We start from the raw sequence: 19631 nt of genomic DNA on the forward strand, positions 1-19631 counted from the left end.
CAAGTGATTATTTTAAAACAATAGTTATTTGTGTAACTAGTGGGTAAAGTGGCACTTTGCTGCACACGAGAGCAATGTTTACGCACGAGCCGATTGTGGAATGATCTCGAGTGCAGCAAAGGCCTTTTGCACTCGTGTTACACATTATATTTGTCCTACAGTCACTATAAAGCATATAAATAATTAGTCTTTCAAACACTATACAACACGTTTTTAGTTTTAGCTGGCAACACAAATAGGTGCCCTAGAGAAAGTAGTACCCGCGGTCCGTATCATTCCGCTATTTTTCCTCGGCAAGAAATGTGCTCCGCATTTTGAGAATATAGTTCCGTATGTTTTTGTAATTTGAAGTGGTTTCCGTGCCTAAAAATGCTTTAAAGGTATTTTCTTGTTTATTAAGATCGTAGGAATGTTTTAAAAACGTTTAAAAGAAAAGTCCAGAAAGTTCAGAAATACCGAAACTATAAACACGAAATGACAGGTTAAATCGTAGTTATAATAGTCAATCAGCTGCTCATTGTATTATTATCTTTAAGTGTTGCCAACCTATTTCCAAGCGTACACGGATTACGTGCATAATAGAACCACGCTGTTTTGTGTTGTTTCGTTGGAATCCTGATGTACGGCAAAGTATAAACCGTACGACAAAGTATGAACCGTACGGCAAAGTATAAATATGCAGCAATTAGCAGTTTTCTGTACTATAAACAGTACAAGGAAGCCAACTTTGTCGGGTGACTGTAGGAAAAGTAACTTTTGTTCAACTTGACCTAGAAGTTCAAGAGGAAAGTTAAACGTTCCAGTTTAATTTCGCAACTTGATACGAGTGGCTTTGTTAAAACGTGTTTTGAACATTCACACAATGCATTCTTGACAATAACTTGAAGGTAGTATATGAGGATACCTTTCTTCAGCTTTCAGTGATTAACTTGTCGTTTGCGTTTTCCTTGAATTCACAGGAGTAGTGTTTTAAGGTTTTTTCAAAAATCCCAAGAATTGAATGAAGTGGGCAACACTTCAACGTACTAGCAATGCAAAATGCAAAACTAAGACCTCATAAGCGGTATTATTTAAGAAATTAACTTAAATTTCTTGGTGTTTTTTACGTTATAACATACTTCTTATTGCTATAAATTATGTATAATTAGTGAACTCGAAATACAATAACAATATCTTTGAGAAAATAATAGAGAAATATTTATTAAACTACCTTTACAGTTATATAGAAAACAATAACCTATTGAGTAGAAAACAGTTTGGCTTTAGAAAGAATCGCAGTACAGAGCACGCCCTAAAAGAATTTTCAAATACTGTAGTGTCTTGATTAATACCTGCCATGGATTAGGCTTATTTATTGATTTTTCTAAGGCCTTCGATATGATAGAGCAATGAAAAATAGTCTTAGCTCTCCAAACGCTAGGTGTGAGGGGCCCCTACTTCAAATTATTCAATAGTTACCTTAAAAACAGAACATTTGTAGAGAAGGTTATGAATCAATTTAGCAATGAAAAGGAGATAAAATACGGTGTGCCTCAAGGGAGCCCAATTGGACCATTACTTTTTATTATATACTTAAATGATCTACTAAATAGGATAACCAACTGTGATGTATGGGCATATGCTGATGATATCCTTATCTTCTCAGGCCATAAAAATTTTAAAACTGCAGTAAAAAACTTGCAAGATGATTTTAACCTACAAGGGGACTGTGACTGCCTATCTTATATAATGTTATCTATATGTCACATATCTAGAGAACTATGACAGGTAGAGCCTTAATTTTTTTTTTATTTTAAAGGCCATATGTTTATCTAGTTCCTCCTAGAAGATTAAAAAAAAATATTTACACCAAGGGTTTTTTTTTTAATTTTCAAAAAATTACAATTTTTTTCATAGAAATTTAGTACAAAAAATTTTTTTTTGTGACTCGTGGGTGTAATAAATCAAAATCCTTCTGGGAGGAACTAGTATATTAGGTATAAAATATGTGGTAAAAATTTGGATACTCTAGTCCTACAGATAGCTGAGAAAAGTGACATCAAAGTTATAAAAAGCTAACTTACGGGAATCGCAGAAAACGTAGGCCCATCTGAAAGAGTCTGAGCAGTTAGTAGTTCCCAGCACAATACGAGGGATTGTCTGGGTCTTCATTTTCCTCAAATAATTCTTCTAGCTGCTTCCTTTTTAGAGCTCTGCTATTTCTTATTTTCTTCGCTATTTCTTGTACTTTTTTTCTGCTTCGTTGATCCGAATAATATCAATCTTTTTCATAGCGTTCACAAAATGCTTTCCCGGACGAAGGCCCAAAGCTTCCACCACTCGAATTTTACTTGATGAGCCATCATTGAAACTACTCACTGCTGAGTATACACCATATTTGAGTGTAGGTAGGGTAACAAATGACCTCTTGGGGATTATGGACCATATGACGTTGTTTAGCGACTCATTTTGGTTTTGAGTTTTGCCTGCCAAGCATCGTTCGAGCAACTTTGGGTCAGACAAATCTGTGAATATAGGTTTTATGAAGGTCATAACTTCTTCAGGAAGGTGAAAGTGGTCCTTATGATGGTAACTTTGCTTTGTGAGAACACTCAAGTTATATTTACACCACGTGTCTTTATCGCGAGGGCAAAGATGGTGCATAGGATTCTTATCCGAGGACATAGTGTGATAAAAAACGGCCCATATAGCATTACTCATGGCTTCCACGCTTTGAACATTCCTCCTGATAGCCAAGCCGTAATATGTTTGCAGTTTTTGCATATTACTCTGGCTAAGACGACCCTTACCACCTAAACCCTTGCCATCCGGTAGCTCTGTTTTCGCAGTTTTAATTTTTAGATTCATAAGCCGCTTGCCCATCCTCTTCTGCACATGTCCTATGCACTCTAGTTTATTAAAATCAACATCATCACCATACACTTTATCTTCCTTCACAGTATCAAACGCCTTTGAATCGCCGTCCCCCAAAAAGTTCACGTACCTGGCTCCATTCACTTCTTCAGACCGGCGAAAAATTTCCAACGCCCCATGCACCTCCATACCTCCGCTTGTGCCAAGGTAGTTTGCTGCACAGGATGTCTCATGATTGTTTATTTGTCTATTTTTACAAATACAGAACTTAGACATCACTGAAACATCAAGGACTTTGCTAGTGTCAGCCGACGTTACCGACAAAACCCCATTTAGCGAGGTATGTCCCCTCTTTTGCCACGTTCCGTCCACGGCCACAGTCAAATCAGGCCCACCATTTAGTAAAATAGCTTCCTTAGCAGCATTTCTCATACTCTTCTTGGTAACTTCTTCAACTTTACTCAACAATAAAGCTCCATGCTTTTGGTACTTGGTAGGTGGAGGGGGCAAATTCATACATCCAAGGAAAGTTAGCCCTGCCGTATAACCTTTGCCTATTTGTCGTAAACCATGTACGAGACGAAGGTTTAGGTCATAATAGGACACTGTCTTTTCATTTATTGTTTCTTCTACCTTTATACAGTTCAAAATGTCTTTATTTGTTTCACAATTAGTGCAAAAAACTTTCAGTCGCATAGCTAAGCCTTCAATGGCACTCTTTTTCATCGACAGACTGTGGAAACACTTTTTACAGACAGCAATTTCACTGATTTCATTAAAAACTTGTTGTACATCGACTATATCAAATTCCATATCTTCTCCAGAACATAATTTGTAGTAATCTAAGTCGCTACTAACCTTAAACTTCCTATTTGAACTTGGAGGAGTCATAGGCCTAGGACTAGATACTAAATCTTCAGAGGTTACAGTTTCCACTGAAGACCTACCTTCTAATGCTTTATGAGGAATACTTCTCTTCTGTTGTGGTATCCTTTTATACACTCGATGTCTAGAACCTATTTTCTTTTTATTTCCCATATTATATAAAGAAAACAAACTACAATCACTAAAACGAACAATCTCTACTGAATCTTATACTATTCAAAATGTTTACAAACACATTATTCAAAATGTTTACAAACACAGCATGTAATCACTGAAAGCAGAAGACATATGATTTTCACACAGCCAAAGCAGCAAACACAATAAAACAGGTTAGCCAACCCTCAAAGTAAAATCACTGCTTGAGATTAATATTACCCATACATATAAAAGTGTTTGGCTAGCTTTCAAGATAACTAAACAATTTTTTGTTGCTATGAGACCGGGGAAAAACATTTTCTTTTATTTTTTTTACTAACTTCCAGTCAAGCTGGAAAAAAAATAATTATACCGTTGTAATCAGAAGATTTTAATTAATAATAAAATAACAAAAAATAAAAATGTCAATTTTTGATAATTTTTACGGTCACAGTCCCCAGATGGACACATGACAATGGTTTGATTATCAATGAGAAAAAACGTGCTTGCACTTTCACCCCAGAAATATAAAACTAGATGGGAATGTCATGATAAAGTACCATGACTGTGACTGTATGCAGGGTGTAACAGAATGCAATTGTAATTACATAAAGGTCACAGTTAGCACAAACATTTAGGCCTTACAGTTGATAATAAACTGACTTGGAAAGAGCATGTAGCTGTGCTGAGTAAAAAACTAGGCCCATGTACAGGACTGATGTATAATCTAGAAAATAAAATTACAACAGAGGTAAAAATAGCTGTTTACAAATCATTGTTTGAATCAGTAATGAGATATGGCATAAATGTGTGAGGAACTGCTGCTAATAGCCAGTTAAAAATAATAAATAGCCTACAAAAAGGATGCTTAAGGGCATTGGGTCTTAGAAGGGACCATATTAACCACATTGATACTAAATATAATATAGGTAAATTACTTACTCCAAAGGGAATTTTCACATACAATATTTTAATTCAATATCATGGAAACTGCGTTTATAAAACCAAAATTCAAAGACCAGTACATACGAGGAATACTATAAAATACAGAACACCGATACCCAATACTTCATATGGGCAGAGACTTGCAGAGTATTTAGTACCATACCTATTTAATAGGCTACCAACAAGGATACAAGGTATTGAGAATTATAAGGCCTACAAAATAGCAGTCTATGAATGGCTTACAAGCAGTGAGACAGACTTACCTTAAATCCCCCAGCCTAAAAATACGATTCTAGGCCAAAGTGGCATTTAACTACATATAACACAACATACACAAACATAGACACTTTACATACACATAACTTTGCCTCTTACACTAGCCTAGAACACAAACCACACAATTGACTACATACAACTTTGTTAGCTGGCACTATTACTACAATCCAAAACATAAACCAATCCCACAATATTAAGGCCACAATACACAAAAATACATTTTCAGGGTAGAATAGGGAAAAGAAAGCTTTAAGCTAATAAAATTTTAATTTTTTCTGCTTATGAACAAATGTGCATTTTTAGTGTAAGGATATGTTCAACCAACAAACGAACTAACACGACTCAAGCTTGTCGAGCAACTCTTTTTTTCTCTCGACACTCACTCACTCCACTACCACCACCACACGACATAAACTCACAAATCCAAAGACAACAAAAGATTGCAATTTAGGTGAATGCCGTTGGTTATATGAACTTTCACTCCTACCTTTTATTTGTTATTGTTTATTTGTTACACTTCTTTTTAACGCTTTTAGAATTAAGTTTAGCTGCAAAATTACTCTTGCTATTAATAGGTGCCTGCCACAAACCACCTTAGAACTAGAATTATGAAAACTAGTTTCCATAATTCTTTGTACTTAGAAAACAAAACTAAAGAAAAAAGAGAAAAATATGTAAACTTTGTTTGTCATTTTTTTGTATCTATTGGTCCTCGTCGACAAGTTTTGTAAACTTGGCGAGGCCATGCTTGTAATATACTAAATAAATATATTTGAATTTGCGTTTTGAATTTGAATATCTGAAGACCTTTAAACAATCATAATAATATAAAGATTAAATAAATCATCTAAAATTAATTAAGTATTTTGAACTAGAGCTGGAGGCATTCATTTTCAAATAAAACGATCGACTCGTTTAACGTTAAAATTCAATACATTACACACGAATGGTTACGAGATAAAAATGTTTAAACCGCTGATTTTGGCAATTTATTTTGGGTGAGAGGAATGAATACAGATTTAGCTGAAGTTCTAACATTACAACCTCTGACATGTGAAATTGCGTTCATTTCGAGCGGCAATGTTTAACAGGTTTATTATTGCTAAAAAGACTTGATCATTATCGAGCTATAACTACAGCGTTGACAGGGCGCGTGAACATAAGAAAATGAAAAATAAATAAAAGATGTGAAATAATGATGATATAACCGTTAATATCATTCATCATACCAAACGGGTGCGACCAAATACCTACTTCATCAGTTTGTTTGAAAAGCTTCACAACAGACAGTAGTGAATGTGTTAAAGGTTACAAAAAGTAACCTTCAGGATGATATATATTTTAAGTAAATATATTGACTTATTTACAGTGACATTTTCCATGTTTGATGAATATAATTTGTTAAATAAAGTTATTTTATTCCTTTCTTTACTAAAATAAACCGTAAACGAACATAAATACTTAGTTGCAAATGTAACCATATTCTTATAGTATATTGTTGTAATTCATGTAAACTATAATTAATTGGTCAGGTAAATCATAAAATCTCATAAAATTAATTAGACATCCAAGTTTAGCTGATAGCCAAAACCCTACAATTCTTGATGATCCTATACTAAAATACGAGCCATGTCTGTTTGTCTGTCTATCTGTCTTTAGTATGTATCTCGAAATCCAGCGGAAGGATTTTCACTAAATTTTGGAATTAGGGACTTAGAGTCCTAAAAACGTGATTGGTGGCAGCCACCACCTCATGATAAATCGTATTTCGCTACACAACTCTCAAAAAATCAATATTGGCCTTATGGGTTGCTAAGTAACTATGTTGGTTGGACAAAAGAAGTAAACAAAAGTCTTATAACCTCTAACAATCTCTAACATGTGTTTACAACAAGCCATCCAAACTATACTAGCAAATTGTAAAGTTTGTTTTTTTAGTAAAATATTAATAGCTTAGTCTAAAATAAATAAATTTTCCAAGTTTGATCAAAATATATCAAAAATCAGAAAACTACAACATTTTACAATATTTCCCATAAGAATAACATGAGAGTTTTATAATTCACAATCTTTGAATTTTCTCCGTTAACATTAACCATACAGAAACACTTTCATATACTAAATTATTTCTTTTTTTAATCTCTTTAAAAAGATGTAAAGTGTTTTGAGGGTCAAAAATAAGAAAACCCATTTTTTACCCCATAAAACCTTGTTCCATGGTCTGATCATGCTGGTCCGCGAACTCATTCGTGTTTATCCAGCCTTACACCTCAAAATTTCATCGAAACCGGACAAAAATTTTCATGTTATCGCGTTCGAGGACGATATGTATATTGTATATACATGTATAACAATTTGAACGAATGGTGTTTTGGCCTCTGGGGACATCGAAATGAGAAAGTAAATCGGTCCTGGACCTAGGTCTTACCGTGCTACCTACGGTAATAGCTACTTCTCTATAAGGAAATTCGCTATATTCAACAATTCAGTATATCAAAGTGTTTTTCTATAGTTATTGGTTACGGAGAAAACTAAAATATTTTAAATTTTAGATTCCCATGCTATTCTTAAGGAGAATATTGTAAAATGTGGTTTCCTTGTTTCTGGATATATTTTGACTAAACTTGGCAAATATAATTGCTTTTATACTAAGCTATAATTATTTTACTTAAAAACACACTTTATTAGTTTCATTGTAGCAGCAAGCCTAGGTACTCGTTAAACCTAATATTATTCAAATAGATCAATTGAAAATCAATCCAGCCAAATGGAAATTCGCGGCATGTTTGTTGCGGCGGGGGTTTTTATTCACTTAAGTGGTAATATTAATATATTTCAAAAACAAACAATGGATGGGTAACTATTTAATTTCATATACCTCATAAAAAATCATGTTCATTAGAGGATCTTTTTCAGTAACCACTCGTCAAGAAATATGTTTTCTTAAAATTATTATTAAAGAACCTATCTATAATTTCCAATTCAAAGATATTAAGAAACTGAAAGTACAAAAAAATATGTCAAAAACATAAGAAAAACTAAAGAACCACCTTATTCTCTTCCCGTAACGAAACACGGGTATAACAGTAAGTTACAACTACATAAGTAGTAGCCTCCTCCTACTTGTAAAAAGAAAGAAATATTTGTATGCACACCAAATATACATATTGAATTATATAATATGTGAGTAATATTTTACTACAAATGTATGAATAAAATCAGGTCCATTAATAATAAACAACGATAGACTTTTATCTGGTTACTCGCCCTCACCTTACCTTTACAAATGATATAACCCACCCGTATATAATTTGAAAGAGTTTTTGTCAGCCATAGATAAGCAAATCCGAGTGTTAAATTTGGAAATACAAACTTATATTTCTTCCTAAATATACGCATGAAAATTTTACCAACTTTATGTAGATGTGTAACATAACAGTGCTGTTTACCCCATCACCTTGAATTTTGATATTGCAAGACAAGTTGTAAGTAATGTTCACCGGTAAATATTTAAGATTGAAAAATGATATGATATTTCTGAGACGGAGTTATGTTGGTAAAATGCTACGTCCGTCCACCTCGTTAACGATCCAGACGAGGACATGTTCAATGGCAGAGCTCAGGAGAACGTCCTCAGGATATGAAAGGGTGAGAGATTGTATAGATCCACCCTTGAATACCTTCCCTTTTATACTCATCTATTATAGATTAAATTTGCATCCTCTTATGTTTTATAAGCTTTTGGGCATTTCACGATTATTTACAAATCAATAAATGATCTTTACGAGCCCATATAACATAGAACAAAATGAACTATTTGATAGTTAAACATTATGCAGTCATCAGTCACCAAAATGGTAGAGGCTGTCACTATTTAGGTTGGATTCTTAGTCATTTAAAAGGTAGAACTGTGTTGCAGAAAATTTGATACACCACCCCAGAGGGTTTAAGCTTTAATTGTAAATGCATGTCCCTGAAAATATAAATAATTTATTAGCTTATTTACTTTCCTGCACTGGGAAAAATATGTAACTATTTGAATAACTCCAATAATAATCATCCCTACAACACATTGTCTTAATTTAGAGTAGGTAAAAATAATAATAAAGCTTGAAGAGTGTCAATGGCGAATTAAAACAATTCCCTGATGATTTCAATTAATTTTGTGGACGCCTCCACGAACACCACCTAGTTTCATTACACCATTGACTTGTCAAAGATTACACCCACTATCCTAGTTTACTCTATAGTACCTAGGGACCGAGCTTTGCTCGGGGAAAATCATTAGTTTACTCTGAAAACAGTCTCAGTATTGCAGATACATAAATCCATTCCCAAAACTCCACACTGCTCGCCTTTACTTATTCCTTCAGCACTCCCGACGTCGTGGACCTGTTATTTTTTCTTCCCATTGCATGTTAGGATTGCAGATACATTAATGTAATTGCCACAGACAGTTCCCACACTCTGCACTGCTAGCCTTACTACTTCCTTCACCACTTCCTACGTTACGGACCTGTTTCCCTCCCTTCCCATAGCTTTTTAGGTTTGCGGATACCCTAATCTTATCGTCACAAACAGTTCCCACACTCTGGACTGCTCACCTTTACTACTTCCTTCATCACTTCCTACGTCACGGACCTGTTTCCCTCCCTTCCCATAGCATTTTAGGATTGCCAATACCCTTATCTAATCTTCACAAACGGTTCCCACGCTCCGGACTACTCGCCTTGACTACTTCTTTCACCACTTCCTACGTCGCGGACCTGTTTCCCTCCCTTCCCATAGAATTTTAGGATTGCAGATACCCTAATGTTATCGTAAAAAACAGTTCCCACACTCCAGACAGCTTGCCTTTACTACTTCCATCATCACTTCCTACGTCACGGACCTGTTTCCCTCCTTTCCCATAGCATTTTATGATTGCAAATACCTTAATCCAATCATCATAAACAGTTCCCACACTCCAGACAGCTCGCCTTGACTACTTCCTTCACCACTTCCTACGTCGCGGACCTGTTTCCCTCCCTTCCCATAGCATTTTATGATTGCAAGTACCTTAATCTAATTGTCATAAACAGATCCAACACCCCAGACAACTTTCCTTTACTACTTCCTTCACCACTTCCTACGCCACAGACCTGTTTCCTTCCCTTCCTATAGCATTTTAGGATTGCAGATTACCTTAATCTAATCGTCATAAACAGATCCCGCATTTCGTACTGCTAGCCTTTACTAGGCCTACAATGTATCGAGCAATCTTCAGTATAATCTTTGCTCAATAGTAACAAGTGATGATTTCCCTTTTGTACTGTATTTGTAATTTGCTAGTATACTGTGGGTAGTTGGCTTATAATGAACACATGCTTCAACTTCAAGTCGTTTGTTTACTTTTTACTTGTTATTTAATTTAACCAACATATTTACTTAGCAACCCGTAAGACTAATGTTAAAAAAATGTGACTTTCAGTTTCGTTTTTCTACGTAATTAGATTTTTGTTGGCAGTTCTAACTGCATGAAACTCGTTGTTAGGCCAAAAATAAACTATTTTCAAAATTTGAAGAAAATCGTCGGAGCCGTTTTCGAGATCTTTCTGCAAGCAAGCAAGCAAGCATACATACAAGCAATCATTGCTCGTATTAGAGTATAGGATTTTGCTCATACGTTTTCAAACCTAACATAATGTTTATGAATTCCTATCGAACAATTTAAAGTGTTATAAAATTCATGTAAACTAAACAAAACTAGTTTCTTTTTATGTATTCATATCTTTCAAAATGAGTTTCCTATTAAATTATAGCCTGATTTGTTTTCTAAGGCTGCAAACTAGGAGTCAGAAGAAAAAATCAAAAGTAAGCACAGGTTTATATGCACATAAAATTAAAGATATTTTATTAGAATGCCGCAGTTTTGAGTGCAAAAGGACAACTAGCTCTGTAGACTTACCCTTAAAAATCTATAAAATCTTGGATTCTACGTTATTCTGATGCCATTTTATTACAGCCTACTCAATTGATTATATAATTGTCAGTAATTACTGTCTCATATGTATTTGTATTGCAACCTCTACAATACTCTTGTAACAGTAACAGCTTGGGCTTATGTTTATTCACATGTACCATTGCCTATATACCATATAGTTATGGTATATAGTCAATGCATGTACTAACGTTGTATAGTGGTCATTAATAATAGTTAAGTTCATTAGTGAAGGGACTGTAGCCCTATATCCCCGAGTTGATTGTAACAGTATGTACTACAATCAGATGAATCCAGCATTGCTTGATAAACAATTTGTAACATTCCTTAAAACGAAAATTATTTGGCGGATTATTAATTTTTATTATTATTTTTGTAGTTATAAAGTTTAGTCATAGACTAAAATGAAGAAGGGAATTTTTAATAGCTTTAATGGTATATTTATAGATATATTATAAATGTATGATGAGAGGAAATTATTCAATATGTCTGATTGATTCTTTATCAAAATACTAGCTGCTATACCCGCGCTTCGTAACGGAGATGACACTTAAGAAAAAAATTGTATCTTTAAATCTGTTATATAAAATAGCTATCCACATGATTTTGAATTCAGGAACAAAATTCAATAACTGTGCCTCTTAGATGAAAAACATCTTTCTTAACAGCTAGGCTAACTTATTAGGCTACCTAGTACGAATTGTATGAGTCGCTGATGCATGTATGAAAATACTGTATCAATATAATTAAATTTTCAAATGATACGCTTACTTAAACGAATATTTAGTTGAAAATATACTTAAGTACCGTAATACTTTTTCTTTGAAATGGCGACCATACAAAAGTAGGTATTTTAAGCCAAGTATGAATGGAGACGAGTGTAGTATGAGTGGCGCGATCTTGTAGTCTTGTTAGTGACTAAGGCCGGCATATTCCTTAGACACAGCTGTTAATTAATAGCCCATACAGCCAATGGCAACTAAGGTACTTACAGTTTATAGTGGTATCCGAACTACATTTTAGCCTTGGTATTAACGAATTGGTCTAATTATCAGGACAGCACTGCACATAGTCATAGTACTCACTAGTGCGGACGTTAATCCACAGCAGGAAGTATCGCATCCACAGTGCATGCCTTTAAATATACACAATTCATGACCTCCTAGTAGCTGGATTACAGGACGACACCACCGTCCCAGTCTTGCGTAGACTCCAAGTAGTTTTAGTATCCTAAATAATATTAGAAAATAATTTAAGTAACCTCTGAACCGACAAAAATTTAGGTATAAATAATTGGAATTTTTTTTTGTAAATTGAATGAAAACACAAATAAGTAAGTAAAAGTAAGTTAAAAAGTGTACGTAAGTAAACGAGTTACTTAAATGATTAAAATGTGCATTGATAGTACATCTCATCACAGTACATCAGTACATCAGTAGTACATCAGTACATCATATGTAGCATACATATCTTAGTTTTAAAAACATTCATCTATTTTAAATACTAATCGAGACATGTATTAATCAGTTAAATGTTAAAACAAAACTTACCATTAATTCCAAAACTTTATAAGGATCCTTTTGTTTCCATGGAAATATTTCAATAAAACTATTCTTATCTAATAACGTTTCTTGAAACCCCCATACTCAGCTCATGTCCATTGCAGGGAATATCTATGCATACTGTTAGAAAGATATTTTCCTATATATGTCCAGAATCCCTTTATAAAAAAATAGGCTAAAAAATTAGAAAAAAATATTTAAAAATGAACAAAGGACTTATGGGTTGTCATTATGGTGAAATAGCAATGAAATATAAACAGAAAATCAAAATAAATGGAAGAAATTCCAATCCCATGTTTTATTTACAGCATGGGGTTAAAATAGAGATGGCTGTGAATTACATATTATTTTTGAAGAGGTTTGTTGAAAGTAGGGAAATCATACAACACAGTATGGATTTTAGAAGACAAGGAGGCAGGTAGGACTACGCATCGGAAAGCAAGAGTGCCAGAAGAGAGGAGACATTAGATGAGTGGCAAATAATTTGCTGGGAACAGAGTGAGGAATAAAGGTAAACGTTCAACAAAGGTAAAAAATATGCCAACATCAGAAATAGACTGGAACAAGATTGGGATTATAAAATGCAGTTTGTCACAGGACATTGAGAATGTTTGTGGAAATTTAACCTGGTGGAAGAGAAAGTATGTAGATGCGGAGAAATAAAGTATATACGAATAGTGTACGTCTCAATAAAGTATACGAATAGTGTTTTTTGCCTCTGGGGATATCAAAATGAAAAAGCTAATCGGTTCCGGTTAGATCTTACTATGCTACCTACGGTAATAGCTCTTCCCTATAGGAAAATTCGCTAAAACATTTTCTGATGGGTTAATCTAATTAGTAACCAAAGTAATGTGACAAACGGTTATTAAGCAAAGCTGCGGAATAGTTTATGAGCTCGTACATAGGGCCACAATTAACTCTGGGACATGCATATATCTTTAATGAACTTAACTATTATTTATGTCTCCTATCCTGCGTTAATATATGAGATAAGCATAAGCCCTAGGGCATATGTGTTATGGGCAGGATAAAAAAGAAATAAAATTAATTATTTTAAAGCATAAATCTATAGTATGACATGTTAACAAAGACAATTTTTTAGATTTGAGACAGAAGTTGGTATGTCTGATGAGCTCAAAAATAGTTTATTTTAGGCACAATAGATGTTAACATTACTGATTAGTTGTTAAGCTTTTACTCTATACTAATCTAATCATGTCTTCCTAAGAGGTGGATGGAGCCATTTAGGAAGAGTAATAATTGAAAAGTGTTAAAACTGAGTTCCAGGCACGATCGAGTATTTTATTAGGCCTAATTGGAACTCAGACTGACAAAACTTGGGTCATATTATTTGTAATTTTAAAGTACTGTACTATAAATAAAAATTGCAAAAAAATATTTGGAATTTTTTGTGAAAAATAAAAACACATTCTTATTTTTTTGTTAGAGAAACACATTTTTCTCATAATTAAATCTAAATAGACGTTAGGGTTTTTATTATATTAAGAATTTGCTATTATTATTATTACATTAAGTATTTGTAGGTAAATATTTATCGGTTTGTATTTATAGCCAATATGCTTGGGGAGGAACCATCCTGCTCCTGATCCTTTGTATGGAGTATCATCTGGATCATCCTTTAGTACAAAAGTAACCTCTATTGTTGATTATCAGACCTGGAAGAATGTTCAATGAAGGTTGATGAAAAACTAACATTCTTAAATACTGATTTGTCTAATGCTATATTATTACTTAGCACAATCGGGAAAATTTATAATATGGAAATTTAAAAATACTTTTAAACTACTACCAATGATAAAGCTTTAATCTATGCTATTACCACCTACTTCCAAAATTGATTCTTATACCTTTATGTGCTACATTTTGATTTTGTAGCTGTAAAATTTGCTTTCGCAAATTATTCATACATAAGTATTACAGCTATGAAACTTAACTTTTTCAACTCATAACAAAAAGACATAGAACTATTCTACTAAGTTCAACACAAAGCAGGAATGTAAGCATTCAGACGGAGGATTTGTAATTATCGGTGGTGAGATTGCCGCTTTCTCTATTGACAGACTGAGCCGATAGCAACATAAATCATCAGCTGAGAGCCTAACTAAACTTTGGACTGCTCCGGCCCACAGTGTACATAACATGCTTGCAATAGTCTCTAAATATTTAGTTGCGTACCTGTACCTTTGCGCTATCATCTGAGATATCACAGAAATAAATATTTACATTAATAACGGGACTTATGTGTAACAGATTCCCTATTTATACTATGTGCTTTTGAGCTTACAACTACATATTTACCTGCATTGGCACTTTCCTGTACTTATTTAATACATTTAGACAGTTTTAAAGAATTATTTGTTACTACCTACAACATTAAGCACCCGGTGAGCGAATTTACCCATAGGGAAGTAGCTATTACCATAGGTGGCATGGGGGGTTTTATGGGGTAAACATTGGATTTTCCAATTTTTGAACCTCAAAGCATAAAATTTCCTGAATTCTCTCTCCACTATTTTGAAGAGCTTAAAAACAAATATTTATTATATTTAAGTGTTTTTGTGTGGTTATTGGTTACGAATAAGAATCAAAATATAACAAAATTTAAAATTCCCATGTTTTCTTATAATGGAATTTAAGTAAACTGTTGTAGTTTGCTTGTTTATGAATCATGTGGGACACTAATATCGCCAATCTGATTCCTTTGTTAAATTTCGGATACATGTTAATCAAATATGGAAAATTTATTTATTCCAGCCTATCCTTTTAACATATTGGTTGAAAGAAACACTGTTTACCTTCCCCATAGCAGCAAACCTTATTACCCGTTAAACTAATGTTATTTAAATGGGAAATATACAGGGTGGCTGAAACCCCCTCTTAACTTTTGGACCTTTTGAGATATTTGGAATTAGTTTGCGGCAACCTTCTTTGAAAAGAGGGGCTAAAATAACTATGGTCAATTTTGATTTTTTTTTTTTGGATAGTGAGGGTAGGGGGGTAGCTCAAAAATTTTAAATGACAAGTATAGTCGAGTTTGGTATCATTTACAGGTCTTGACGAAACATAACAATTGACATAAAGAAGACCAAAATCGGCCCACTAATAACATAATAGCGCTCTAAAACGTTTCTAATCCAAATAACCATGAGGGTGGCTCAAAAATTAACCTGCACCCCCTTTAACTTTTTTACTATTTGAGATATTTGAAATCGGTTTGAGGCTACTTGTTTAAATATGAAGGGCCACAATAATTGTGGTCAGTTTTGAAAATTTTGCCCTTAGGGGTAGCGGGGGTAGGGGGTAGCTCAAAATTTTCAAATAGCAAGTATAGTCGAGTTTGGTATCGTTTTGCAGGTCTTGACGAAACATAACAATTACGTAAAGAAAATTGAAATCGGACCATTAATAACAAAACTGCTGCTAAAAATGATTAAGACAATGGTCATTAAAAGTAATTTTGAACTGCCATTTTGTTATTTATGGTCCGATTTCTATTTTATTTATGTTAATTGTTATGTTTCGTCAAGACCTGCAAAATGATACCAAACTTGACTATATTTGCTATTTAAGATTTTGAGCTACCCCTACCCCCGCTACCGCTAAGGGCAAAATTTTCAAAACTGACCAGAATTATTGTGGCCCTTCATATCCAAAAAAGTTGCCGCAAACCGATTTCAAATATCTCAAATAGTAAAAAAGTTAAAGGGGGTGCAAGTTAATTTTCAGCCACCCTCATGGTTATTTGGATTTGAAACGTTTTAGGGCGCCATTTTGTTATTAGTACCCCGATTTTGGTTTTCTTTATGTCAATTGTTATGTTTCGTCAAGACCTGTGATGAAATGATACCAAACTCGACTATACTTGTCACTTGAAAATTTTGAGCTACCCCCTACCCCCACTACCACTAAGGGCAAAATTTTCAAAATTTACCATAATTATTGTATTCTCTCATTTCAAAGAAGGTTGCCGCAAACCAATTTCAAATATCTCAAAAGGTCCAAAAGTTAAGGGGGGGTGCAAGTTACTTTTCAGTCACCCTGTATATGTCTTGTTTATGTTTTTTTTATGTATGAATCCAATGAAACAAATTGAAATTCGCTAAGTCTGCAAGTTTGCTATGGAGGGGTATTTTATTTCCTATTTAAATCTTCCTACAAATCCATGAACACATTTAACAGCAAATTTAAAAAAAAATCACACTTCTATGGCTTTTTAAATTTAGGTTCTGTTTTTAAATTGTTAGTGCATCAAATATCAAAACTCAGATAACATTAAAAAATAAATAATTGCAAAGATGAAAAATAATTCCAAATATAAATTATAACTATATAAGGTCATACCGGCCATCCACTGGTCGAAAACTCAACCAAAAATATGTAACATAATTCTCTATTTTCACTCCACGCTGTAAATAAAACATATGATTGGAATTTCTTTAATTTGTTTTGATTTTCTGTTTATATTTTGTTGTATTTCGTTACCAACATGGTAACCCGTATGGCTCATGTTAATTGTTTTAATTTTTAAATAATTTTTGTCCTTTTTTGAGCCTATTTAAATTTATAAATAGATTTTGCACATCTACAGACATATATCAAACAGAATACGTAGATTTTTCCTGCTAAGCACACGATTTGAGAAAAAATATTTTCAAGAAACATGCTTACCTATAATATATAGATAATGTATGACGAAGAATATCACGTTAAAATGTTTACCACAAACCAAATAACTTTAAAACATTTTAACGTTATTCACAGCTTCTTAAAAAACCTGGAACCGAAACGTTCTTTTCTATTATCTAAAGTACGTTAAGAATAATTATTAAAGTTCAAAGATTCTACTAAAAAGTTAAACATTAAGCTAATTATATACATATACGTGCAAATTTAAAGCAATCAAATCTTAATTAATTGGCGCATTATAGCTATTTTCGCCACCATGCTGGTAATGGATAACATATTGGTAATGGATAACCCAATCGGGCTCTGGTGGTCTGTGCTCGATATATCGTATATTGCATCTGCAGCTCTGTGCCATGTGCAGCCGTATCACACCTTGTGATAGGTATCGAGATGATTTTGTCATGCCCTGACCTGCTTGTTTGACTAAATAAAATAGGTACTTATTCATTTTGAAGAAAATGTAGTATGGAAAAACACTTAATTAAATTATATTGCTTATATAACAAAATTTAGTTATAATAGTGTTCTTCTATATTTGGTTATGAAACGGAATTTAAAATTTAACTACTATTTTTTAAGGAAAATTGTACAAATTAATGTGTAAGCACATTTGTATTAAAACATTTTGGAATAGGCAATACAATGGCCATTTTGCTTGATCAAAATAAACAGTTAGTTTATAAAAGATTAACGAAGACCGTTACTTACGTTTCTGACTCTCATACGTAATCGTGAGTTTTATCAACTGTATATATATATATATATATATATATATATATATATATATATATATACAGGGTGGTAAAAAAGTCCCTGGACAGTTAAATATTTTAAAAAATAATGCAGATAGAGCTACAATACTTGGTACAAAGTTACAAGGCATAAAATTCTATTTTAACACATATTCAGTGATCCAATAACTCTTCAGGGGGACGGCCCACAAGGAGTCGGAAGAAAATCTTAAATGGAAGCATAGGTCAATATGCACATCAAATTAAAGGTATTTTTTAGTAGAATACAATGCCGCAAAACGCACTTCAAAAGGTTGATCCTGCGCAAAATGGCAGATGTTCAAAGATTTCTTGAATCCGCCATTTTGAATCTTTGAACGACTGTCATTTTTTACTCAGTCATTATTTTGAGCTTGAATTTACGGCATCGTAATCTACTAGTGAAGACCTTTAATTTGATGTGCATATCGATTGCAATTTTCTGCTTACGTTAACAATTTTCTTCCGATTCCTAGGGCTGTGCCCCCTGAGAAGTAAGCGTATAATAGCAATGTAAATTAAATGAATCTTTGAACAACTGTCATTTTGCGCAGGGTCAACCTTTTTAAGTGCGGTTTGCGGCATTGTATTCTACTAAAAAAGACCTTTAATTCGATGTGCATACTGACCGATGCTTCTATTTAAGATTTTCTTCCGACTCCTTGTGGGCCGTCCCCCTGAAGAGTTATTGGATCACTGAATATGTGTTAAAATAGAGTTTTATTCCCTGTAACTTTGTACCAAGTATTGTAGCTCTATCTGCATTATTTTTTAAAATATTTAACTGTCCAGGGACTTTTTTACCACCCTGTATATATATATATATATATGAATTTCCAGGGATTTGATACTAAATGTAAATTAAAAATATGATTTAATCATGGGCAAAATGATTACAGGGTGGGGCAGCACAAATTCCTTTCTTAAAAACTTAATAACACACATTCTATGAGTCAGAAAAATGTTATTTGGTTTTTACAATGTAAGAACATACCTAAAGTTTTGATTTACGTAGTTTTGAAGAGTAAATAAATCATGTTGGTGACGTCCCCCATTAATTTGTTGGAAATTTTGGACATTGAGTATACCGATTTCTGGTGTTTGTCATTACCCTTTCAAGCATAGCAGGCGTTATGTTAGCAATTTCTTCCTGGATGTTGTTATTTAAATCTTGAAGGGTCCTTGGAACGATTCACATAAACACGGGACTTAAACAAACCTTATAGAAATAAATCGCAAGTGGACAAATTGGGAGAGCAAGCCGCTCATTGTCAATCGCCCCGAATTGAAATGAGGCGTTCTGGGAAGTGTTCTCTCGAAACAGCCATCGATGATCTTGCGATATGTGCCGTTGCACCATCTTACTGGAACCAAATTTCCCCAAATCCAACTCTAACCGTGGGAAAATTCCTTGAACATGTTTACATGCCGGGCCGAATTCACTGTCACTGCGACTTCATTTTCCTCAAAGAATCAGGTCCCGATAGTTAAAGTTGAGGAAATTGCACATCACAT

Source organism: Macrosteles quadrilineatus, unplaced genomic scaffold (genome assembly GCF_028750875.1).
Source record: "Macrosteles quadrilineatus isolate MER2022 unplaced genomic scaffold, UCM_ALF_1.0 Scaffold_1__1_contigs__length_201487025, whole genome shotgun sequence".
In the NCBI taxonomy this organism is placed as follows: domain Eukaryota; kingdom Metazoa; phylum Arthropoda; class Insecta; order Hemiptera; family Cicadellidae; genus Macrosteles; species Macrosteles quadrilineatus.